This window comes from Pygocentrus nattereri, chromosome 11, assembly GCF_015220715.1.
Source record: "Pygocentrus nattereri isolate fPygNat1 chromosome 11, fPygNat1.pri, whole genome shotgun sequence".
Taxonomy (NCBI): domain Eukaryota; kingdom Metazoa; phylum Chordata; class Actinopteri; order Characiformes; family Serrasalmidae; genus Pygocentrus; species Pygocentrus nattereri.
In genome coordinates, this window is record NC_051221.1 from 7,430,298 (window position 1) to 7,441,697 (window position 11,400).

Genomic DNA, 11,400 nt, shown 5'->3' on the forward strand with positions numbered 1-11,400 from the left:
GTGTCAGGCTTAGCTTAGTAAATACCTAGCAACACCTTAGCCACCACCTGAAATATCATAGCAACCAATTAGCAACACCCTAATAAACCACCTGCATTGCTATAGCAATCAGCTGGCTACGACTGGGAATTCCTTAAGTTGGGCACTTTTTCTTCAGGAAATGCACTTTTTATAGTTTTTATAGTTTAATATTTCATTTCATATTAGGATTTGATTAGAATATCAAAACAAAATGTACAACTCAACTTCTAAGGGTTCAATCTACTTAACTCTACACATGTATAATAATGTGGAAATCACTCTGTTGACTATCCTTGGATATAATAAAGTCACTATACAGATACAAGTATTACTACTACTACTACTACTACCACTACCACTACCACTACCACTACTGCTACTACTACTACTGCTACTACTACTACTACTACTACTACTACTACTACCGCTACTACCACTACCACTACTACTACCACTACTACTGCTACTACTGCTACTACTGCTACTACTACTACCACTACTGCTACTACTACTACTACTACCACTACCGCTACTACTACTACTACTACTACTACTACTACTACTACTACTACTACTACTACTACTACTACTACTACTACTACTACCGCTACTACTACTACCACTACTACTACTACTACTGCTACTACTACTACTACTACCGCTACTACTACTACTACTACCACTACTACTGCTACTACTGCTACTACTGCTACTACTACTACTACCACTACTACTACTACTACTACTGCTACTGCTACTACCACTACCGCTACTACTACTACTACTACTACTACTACTACCACTACCACTACTACTACTACCACTACTACTGCTACTACTACCACTACCGCTACTACTACTACTACTACTACTACTACTACCACTACCACTACCGCTACCACTACTACTACTACTGCTACTACTACTACCACTACTACTACTACTGCTGCTACTACTACTACTACTACTACTACCACTACCGCTACTACTACTACTACTACCACCACTACCGCTACTACTACTACTGCTACTACTACTACCACTACCGCTACTACTACTACTACTGCTACTACTGCTACTACTACCACTACTACTACTACTGCTACTACTACTACTACCACTACCACTACTACTACTACTACTGCTACTACTGCTACTACTACTACTACCACTACCACTACTGCTACTACTACTACTGCTACTACTACTACTACTACTACTGCTACTACTACTACTACCACTACTGCTACTACTGCTACTACTACCACTACTGCTACTACTACTACCACTACTACTACTACTACTACTACTACTACTACTACTACTACTACTACTACTACTACTACTACTACTACTACTACTACTACTACGTACACTTAGTAAAGTATATTGTTGGGTTGCCAGTGTGTAGTCATGTATTATGCATTGCTTAGCCAACACTGTAGATGCAGTAAAGTAGCAGAACGGCATTTGAACAAAATCCCATCTAGGACAACTTTCAGTGAATATGGAAAAACTAACAAAAGTGAAGAGTGAGTTTAGGCCCCTGAGGACAAGGTTGAGATACCACATGTTAACACGTTAACGCCTGAGCTCTGGTACATGGGCCCACGACAATAACATACACAGTCACTGGACAATTCACAGTTGGTAATAATACAACGTCTGAAGGTATATAACTTGTGACACAGCCATATGAAAGGTGTTTTATAGGAAATGCATATTTAGCACATTCATTTTAAAAAGGGTTTAAAACTTAATTCCTTGCAAGGTTAAACTTTTCTGTGTGCTAACATTTAAAATGTGTGAGTTTTGCGATTCGCGGTCAGGTATTAAAAAGGGGACCAGAATAAAATTGTTTGCTGAACCATCAGAGCACTGTTCCTTTAAGAGCCTTTCTAGAAATGCAAGGGGTGGACCTCCTTGGAAGGAAACACAGGTGGAGCATTGCCTGATTAAAGAGAGGGAGGAGGAAGGGGAGAGACAGGATGGCAGTGCAAGGACAGTTTGGTATGTTTTCTGAGTATCAAGGGATCAACAGACAAAAGCCACCAACTTTTGCTCATAAGGCCTAATTCTGAACTGGCAGCCCGGTGGAACAAGCATGCTCAAAAACGGATCAAAAAGTAGACTGACCCTCAGGGATCTGGAAGAAGCTTGGGGATAGGCCTGTCATTGCCAGTTGGTTTATTAATTTTTGTTTGTTAGTTTTTTTGCAATGTATTGATAAGGACTTGGATTTTTGATTTAATCATTTTTTGAATTTTTATCATTTTTAGACACTTTGGAGAAACTGGGGGGGAGGGGTATGCTTTGTGTATGTTTTGTCAGATACATTTAAATATATAAAGCATTTGGTTGGCAGGTTAGCGGTCTTGATTTGGTGAGCGTGGGGCCCGTCAGCTTTTGTCCGACCAAGTAAGCAGTTAAAAACACTCTGTTTATGTTCAACACGCTTTCAATAACCAGCTGTGGGCCGATCACGCTGGCCACATGCTGAGAGCAGCCAATAAAAAAATAATACATTTGCATACGTTGCATAAGCTTTAAGATGTAAAGCTGTGGGTCCGTCCTCAACTACCATTTTCAGCCAGTCACTTTATCAGCATTATTATTGTATCACATCATCTCTGCTATGGACCATAACACCTTAACACTAAGCCACTTTACTGAACAATAGCACAGTCACTAAAATCACTTTAAATGTTTATTGTCTCTATGTCTTGTGTATATTGTGTCTAGATTTTGTGTATAAATTTATCATTTCTCTAGATTTTGTGTACATTTAATACAATTTTTATTATGTATATTTTACTTTACTTATTTACGTTCTGTAGAGTGATTGTCTGAGCCTCACCACAAGCATTTCAATGCATAAATGTCCTGACATGTTGTGCAAATGACAAATAAACTTGAAACGTCTAGACGTTTAGTAACGTTGTTTACTGAATGGACATTGCTATGCAGCTAGACACTCTTCCTCATCAGACGTGGTAGCCAATCATAATAGCAAGACAATATAATGCGTCAAGTCGAAAATGTAGTAAAAGTTGAATTTGGCACCAGAGCAGAGATTAGAGATGAAACACTTGGGACAACACCAGCCAGAGGTTTTCAACATCATTCAGTCCGGAAAGGACAAAAACTTCTCCTTCAGTCAAGAGAGGTTCTGGAGAAAAACCTGGCTAACCCTGGGTGGATTCATGATTGGTGGACTTCGAAAGAAGTCTTTGACCAATTTGCCGAGAGGAAAGATCGTCGTTCATCTTTTCTTTTGGAGCAGTGAACGTCACTGGTGAGTTCTACTGCATTCATTCCTGGAAAGGGTTTCCCTGCTCTGATATGTTGCTTTGAATGTGTGGTTGCAGACCACAATGATCGTTACTGCTAGATAACTTTGGATTTGTAACGCAATGCTGTATAATCAGGTTTTCTGAGATCTAATGTTATCCTATCACTCCTATTCCTGTCTCCACCTCAGGTCCTGCACCACGTTACGTTCATTTGTGAATCTGTGATTCCATTGATGGAGTGCATTTGTGTTTGAATCGGGTTTGTGTGTAGTTTCATCGACAAGTTGGCTGCTGCCCCACCAGGCTTTCTGTGGCAGAGACATCACTAATAAAGAAAGGTTGGACAATTGCCATGTACAAAAAAATGATGGCCAATTGTGGCACATAAGAGTTCTATTTTAGGAGTAGAATTCAAAAGGACATTGTGATTAGTTTTGGCGCCAGGAATCAGGAAGGAAAAATCAAGAAGAAACTTCCATAATGTTTCTACAGTTTCTTCTAGACAATACTGACATCAGATGAAAAGACTGAAGAGGCTTTTGCTGGAGACTATCCTGCGGCTCAGACGGTTCTCCTGAGAGAAAGAGCCCTGTAAGTCACACAGTATGCTCACGTCTGAAGATAAAACCGGTCATGTTTATCCGCAGACAGAACTTTTTCCCATCCTAAACTGAAAGCGTTTCAGTTTTGATGATCTGAATAGCTGTTAGAATTTTTATCTGGGCCAGAAGAATCTGGGCTCATGTCTCCTTTATGTCTGAAGTTCTTTCTCTTAAGGAATTCCAGTAGAATCGTCTCCGGAGCCATACAAGATCAATATTTGAGCAGAAAGATTTTCCTCTGGATTTAATGTTATTCCAGCAACTAAGCATGTGGACAGTAGAGGAGTGTGAGCGCTTTGCTTTGTCTGTTGGAATGAAGAAGTGATGATGTGTCATGTACATGATTATATGAGCTGCTCTGTGAGAAACTCTCCAAATTGCTGAGCTGCCATGACCAGAATGTTTCCAGAATGAAAGAAAGTTAGCTGGAGTCAACCAAGTCGGATCCAGCACCTGTTTTAGTGGATCCAGGATCTCTTCCAACTGAAACTGAAGTGAAAATAAACTGTTTCATGTCATTTCACAAGCTCCTGTTTAGCTGTGCAGAGAAAGAAACAACACTGATGCTGTTTATCCCTCTCAAATGCGCCACTACTGCGGGAAGGTGTTGGTGGGGGTGCTGAAATTTTAAGCATGTTTAGTTTTGTTTTGAACTTCTTCAGATCAGCAACGGTAGCTTTAAATTTATATTTTAAACATGAATTTGATTGAGTGTTTATGTTTCTGCTGTGTATGTTTGGTTGGTTGCTAGGTAACAGACAGAACAGTTGATTTTTGCCTTTGATCAAGTAGGTTCAGATTTCCCAAGTTGAGATTAGATGAGATGCTGTAATATTTTCCTAGCCCGGAAAAGGATGGCATGCCCACTCCAGGTAAGGTGAAAGGACTTGTCCCAGGTGGAGGAGTTTAAGTATCTTGTTCACGAGTGATGAGAAGAGGGATCGTGAGATCGACCACAGGCTGGGACAGGCGGCAGCAGTAATGCGGTCACTGTACCGGACTGTAGTGGTGAAGAGGGAGCTGAGCCATAAGGTAAAGCTCTCTGTTTACCGGTAGGTCTACATCCCAACCCTCACCTATGGTCATGAGCTGTGGGTAATGACGAAGGAATGAGATCATGAATACAAGCGGTGGAAATGAGGTTTCTTTGCAGGGTGGCAGGCTACACTCTATTTGATAGGGTGAGGAGCTCTGTCATCCGGGAGGAGCTCGGAGTAGAGCCGCTACTTCTCTGCATTGAGACTGGTTGGAGATGATAGAAAGGCAACAGCAACTCAAATAACCAACCAAAATCTCAGAGGAATGTTTCCAACACCTTGGTGAAAGTAAGCTATAAAGAATTAAGGCAGTTCTGAAGGCAAAAGGGGGTCCAACCTTTCATTAGCAAGGTGTATGTCCTTGTTCATTTCTCAAAACCTCTAACTCATACGCCGAACAAACCTTGAACTTCGCTCCTGCAGCTAAGTAGCCTAACCGTAGCTCTGAGACCTGAGATCTGCTGAGTGTCGACTTCAGAACACCCCTGATAGCAAGAGGATAGTGGACCACTGTTGGCCTGCAGGTGGCAGAGCTGGTGGTCCACTGCCGTTTTACTGCAGAGTAATAGACAAAATTCCTCTTATCATTGCTCATTGTTCTCTCACAGTCCACTCAACTTACTTTTCCTACATTTCTTTCTTTAGTTATACTTTGTAAATTGGAGGCAGATGATCCGCTGTGGCGACCCCTAAAGGGAGCAGCCGAAAGAAGAAGAAGAAGTTAGACTTTGTAAATTAGCTTAGTGAATAATTTTAATCTAGCACAGTGTCAACAACACCACTTTCTATAAAGTCATGCCTAGTCATTATTTTTTCTCTCTCACTTGTTTGCAACACTTGTTTATTTTATCTGTGCATTTAAAATCTGTTTGAGAAAAGGACACTTAGTGCAGGACACTAATCTGGAAGGTCTGAGGGTGGACAAGCAGTGGTAACAATCAGTGAGTTGCCAACCTTATCAAACCAATGCACCAATACATGCTTGCTGTCAGAGATGCTCTTAAAAAGGATGGCTCTTCAAGGTTAAAGACAGTGGTTCCAGTTAGAACCATGAACACTCAAAGAAATATCTGCATGCTGAAATCTCCAGATTGATGGAGAAAATGTTGTACATGGTTCTAAACAGATCCTTTTTGAAAATTGTTCTGTATAGTACCAAAAAGGGTTCTGCTATTGTCACGATGTCAACCTTGTAACAGTAGAACCCTGAAGAACCAACATTTTTTTAAAAGTGCGGGAAAAAACTCTTTCAGTGACAAAGACCAGCTTAACTTGCTGTTTTCCTGTGTTATTCCGTCATTTCTCAGACTGTATATGCAGCTTTCAAAGCTGGAGAGCTGTTTATAGAGTTTTAAAGCTATGCCCTGGTGTTGCTAGCTGTATGCTATCAGTAGTGGTTACTAGGGTGTTTCGGGTGGTTGCTAGGTTATTGCTAATCATGGGTATTCCAGGTGGTTGCTAGGGTGTTCCATGGTGATTATTAAGGTATTTCTGTAATGTTTTATGTTGTGCTTATTTACCTTCATGTTTGAATACGTTCATACCTCCAGTATATATGTGGCGGTGATGGTCTTGGCAGAGGTTTTGTCTCAATCCGAGGTTGATAAGCTTATGTGTCTTGCTCAAGGACATCTCAGTCATGGGCTGTCAGCACTGGGGATCGAACTGGCAACTTGGGGCAGTCGTGGGCTGGAGGTTAGGGATCTGGCCCTGTGACCGGAAGGTTGCCGGTTCGATCCCCAGGGCCGACAGTCCATGACTGAGGTGTCCTTGAGCAAGACACCTAACCCCCAACTGCTCCCCGGGCGCCGTGGATAGGGCTGCCCACCGCTCCGGGTAAGTGTGCTCACTGCCCCCTAGTGTGTGTGTGTTCACTAGTGTGTATGTGGTGTTTCACTTCACGGATGGGTTAAATGCGGAGGTGGAATTTCCCCAGTTGTGGGATCAAAATAGTATCACTTAACCTTCCGGTCACGAGGCTGGTTCCCTAACCTTGACTGCCCCCACCACACGCCATACCAGGAACGAAAGAACACTGTCTTATTTTACACACCACAACATCAAGTCTCAAATGAGACCATCAAAAATTGCCATGGCTGACTATATTTCAAGTCATCCTAGCGGGGTATTGGGTAAAGTTTTCAACCAGGAATGACCACGCCTCGGATTAACCTCACAGGCTACGATATCGCCTCTGCGAAAGAATCAATCAAACCATGATTATCACTTCACACTTATACTGATGGTTAATATGACCCATTATGATTTCTCTATATTTCAGCACCACTGGTCTATATCTACCTGCATACTACAGAGAAAAATAAATTCTGATTTTCCACTATTCCTCCAGAAATATTAAGAATTTAACCTGCTTTTCCATCCAGAACTCATCACAGAGATGAGCAGTGCTGTAGTACCTGCAGAGTTTAAATACAAGCATGACAGACAAGTATTTTTGAATCCCCATGAATCATTAAATCTTCTCTGAAGGCACAGAAGGCCCTGAGGGTTCCCCTCTGGAGCTCAGGGACACCTAGATTAGGTTTCCTACACTTCTGTCCCTGTGCTATGTTATTATGTTTCCATGGAAACTGCACTTGTTTGGCTTTGGATTTGGTCAGTGTCATGGTCAGAACATATACATTTTACACATAGTTGTAAAAAAATTAAATTACATTTAAAAGATGGAGCTACAATAATGCTATAGCAACCGCTTTGATACGCATCTGAAGATTAAATTTACACAAGAAATCTGGCATTTTGATTAAAATGTGCTTCACAAATTGAAATTCATAGTGCTTGTCATTTTAAGTGTAAATGCGTTTTTAACAAACATTTAATAAACAAACATTACTCACCACTGCTCTATAAAGGTGTAATTAACACACATCACATAAACTAACGTTACTCACCGCCGCCCTCTAAAGGTGTTAACACACATCACATAAACTAACGTTACTCACCGCCGCCCTCTAAAGGTGTTATTAACACACATCACATAAACGAACGTTACTCACCGCCGCCCTCTAAAGGTGTTATTAACACACATCACATAAACAAACGTTACTCACCGCCGCCCTCTAATGGTTTTATTAACACACATCACATAAACAAACGTTACTCACCGCCGCCCTCTAAAGGTGTTATTAACACACATCACATAAACTAACGTTACTCACCACTGCTCTATAAAGGTGTAATTAACACACATCACATAAACTAACGTTACTCACCGCCGCCCTCTAAAGGTGTTAACAGACATCACATAAACTAACGTTACTCACCGCCGCCCTCTAAAGGTGTTATTAACACACATCACATAAACTAACGTTACTCACCGCTGCCCTCTAAAGGTGTTATTAACACACATCACATAAACTAACGTTACTCACCGCTGCCCTCTAATGGTTTTATTAACACACATCAAATAAACTAACGTTACTCACCGCCGCCCTCTAAAGGTGTTATTAACACACATCACATAAACTAACGTTACTCACCGCCGCCCTCTAAAGGTGTTATTAACACACATCACAAACAAACGTTACTCACCGCCGCCCTCTAAAGGTGTTATTAACACACATCACATAAACTAACGTTACTCACCGCCGCCCTCTAAAGGTGTTATTAACACACATCACATAAACTAACGTTACTCACCGCCGCCCTCTAATGGTTTTATTAACACACATCACATAAACAAACGTTACTCACCGCCGCCCTCTAAAGGTGTTATTAACACACATCACATAAACAAACGTTACTCACCGCCGCCCTCTAAAGGTGTTATTAACACACATCACATAAACTAACGTTTCTCACCGCCGCCCTCTAAAGGTGTTATTAACACACATCACATAAACAAACGTTACTCACCGCCGCCCTCTAAAGGTGTTATTAACACACATCACATAAACTAACGTTACTCACCGCCGCCCTCTAAAGGTGTTATTAACACACATCACATAAACAAACGTTACTCACCGCCGCCCTCTAAAGGTGTTATTAACACACATCACATAAACAAACGTTACTCACCGCCGCCCTCTAAAGGTGTTATTAACACACATCACATAAACGAACGTTACTCACCGCCGCCCTCTAAAGGTGTTATTAACACACATCACATAAACTAACGTTACTCACCGCCGCCCTCTAAAGGTGTTATTAACACACATCACATAAACGAACGTTACTCACCGCCGCCCTCTAAAGGTGTTATTAACACACATCACATAAACGAACGTTACTCACCGCCGCCCTCTAAAGGTGTTATTAACACACATCACATAAACGAACGTTACTCACCGCCGCCCTCTAAAGGTGTTATTAACACACATCACATAAACTAACGTTACTCACCGCCGCCCTCTAAAGGTGTTATTAACACACATCACATAAACGAACGTTACTCACCGCCGCCCTCTAAAGGTGTTATTAACACACATCACATAAACGAACGTTACTCACCGCCGCCCTCTAAAGGTGTTATTAACACACATCACATAAACTAACGTTACTCACCGCCGCCCTCTAAAGGTGTTAACACACATCACATAAACAAACGTTACTCACCGCCGCCCTCTAAAGGTGTTATTAACACACATCACATAAACTAACGTTACTCACCGCCGCCCTCTAAAGGTGTTATTAACAAATCATTGAGAAAAAGTCTCCTGGGCTTGTAATGACGTGCCTCCATCAGTGTGTGTTCTGCTTTCGTTTTTAGATTAATTTGAAAGTTTTCAATCCAGAAATTAAACACATGATATTACTGGAACCTTTTGTTGTCACAGGTGATAACACTGACTTCTAAGGTCTTAGACTTGATTCTTCAAAACAGCAGTCACGCTGGGTAGCACTGCAACTTTTTCATATCAGAAAATATGTCTGAGTACGCTTCAGTGCTCCAGCCCTTCTGCTGCCTGGAAGCAGCAGATGAACTTTGATGAACGGCAGTAGTGATTGGGGTAGAAATCGATGCGTTTATCAGTGGTAGATCAGGAGTAAACCATGCATGCAGTATAGCCTGCTCTGCTGTTTTAAGCACAGCGAGAGGGAGTTTTGTGGAGTGAGACGGAGCGTTGCAGCGGAGAATCATTGCTCAAAAGCGAGCGCAGAAAACTGCTAGACGAGCGCCTATGGCAGAGTCATAGCAGCTGTTGTGGAATTGCACAGAAAGGCAGTATACAGACCTGCAGACACTATCATTTGGTAGCGTTTAGACTGGGGGGGGGTTGTCCTGGCCCTATGAATATACTTAAAATGGGGTTGTGGATGAAAACAGCAGGAATAGCTCTCCAACACAGCAGAATCAGCAGGTTTATCAGGGATCTCCAAGGTAAATCTCTTAAAAAGATCAGACACTAAATCTTTATGTACTCGCAGCACTCTTTCCCAGGGCATGCAGAAAAGGCGGTATACAGAGGAGTCCTAAATATCTGCCTGACCAAACCAGCTCTCATGTAAATATAAAAGAATTCAATTCAATTCAGTTTTCCATGTGTTAGGACTTCATGAGCTGGACAGAAGCCCTTAATTTAATGTATAACTGCCAACATAATTTGGAAGTGACTGTGGAATCAACCAATCACTTTGTGAGTCTCAACCTACCAAAAACATCCAGCCAACTGCGTCCTGTGGGCAGCGTCCAGTGACCACTGATGAAGGACTAGAGGACGACCAACACAAATTGCGCAGCAGCAGATGAGGTATCATCTCTGACTTTACATCTACATGGTGAACTGACGAGGTAGGAGTGTCTAATAGAGTGGACAGTGAGTGGACACAGTGTTTAAAACTCCAGCAGCACTGCTGTTTCTGATCCACTCATACCAGCACAACACACACTAACACACCACCACCACATCAGTGTTACTGCAGTGCTGAGAATGACCCACCACCCAAAGAGTACCTGCTCTGTGAGGGTCCGTGGGGGTCCTGACCACTGAAGAACAGGGTAAAAGGGGGCAAACAAAGATCAGAGAAACAGATGAACTACAGTCTGTAACTGTAGAACTACAAAGTGCAGCTATAGACTAAGTGGAGCTGATAAAATGGACAGTGAGCGTAGAAACAAGGAGGTGGTCATAAAGTTATGCCTGATTGGTGTACATCCACCAGCATGAGCTCAGTGATCACATCCTGCAGAAATCTGCACTATGATGAAGGCTTTTTTGGCTGGGTTTTGACATTTATGGCCTCACCTGAAGGCTTGTCTCTAATAGTCACAGTTCACCTCTGAAATCAACATGAAAACCCAATACTGTATACAGTATCACAGAGGAAGCATGTCACGCCTGGTAGAACAGGTGTCTGGCATGCAGATACTGATAACAAATGTCCATTTGTGATAAGGATGGAACAGCTTGCTCAGAGGCAGTGGAAGATTCTTACATTCACAGACAGCCGACAACACTATTCCATTTAATTCAATTCCATTTGAAT

The 11,400-nt window shown here is 41.9% G+C and overlaps 1 non-coding gene across 1 annotated transcript; it reads right to left on the reverse strand.

The window, feature by feature from the left end:
* Positions 1 to 7,018: 7,018 nt before the first annotated feature.
* LOC119264457 lies at positions 7,019 to 7,159 on the reverse strand. The gene has a single exon (XR_005131032.1). It is a non-coding gene; the product is annotated as a U4 spliceosomal RNA (small nuclear RNA).
* Positions 7,160 to 11,400: the final 4,241 nt, after the last annotated feature.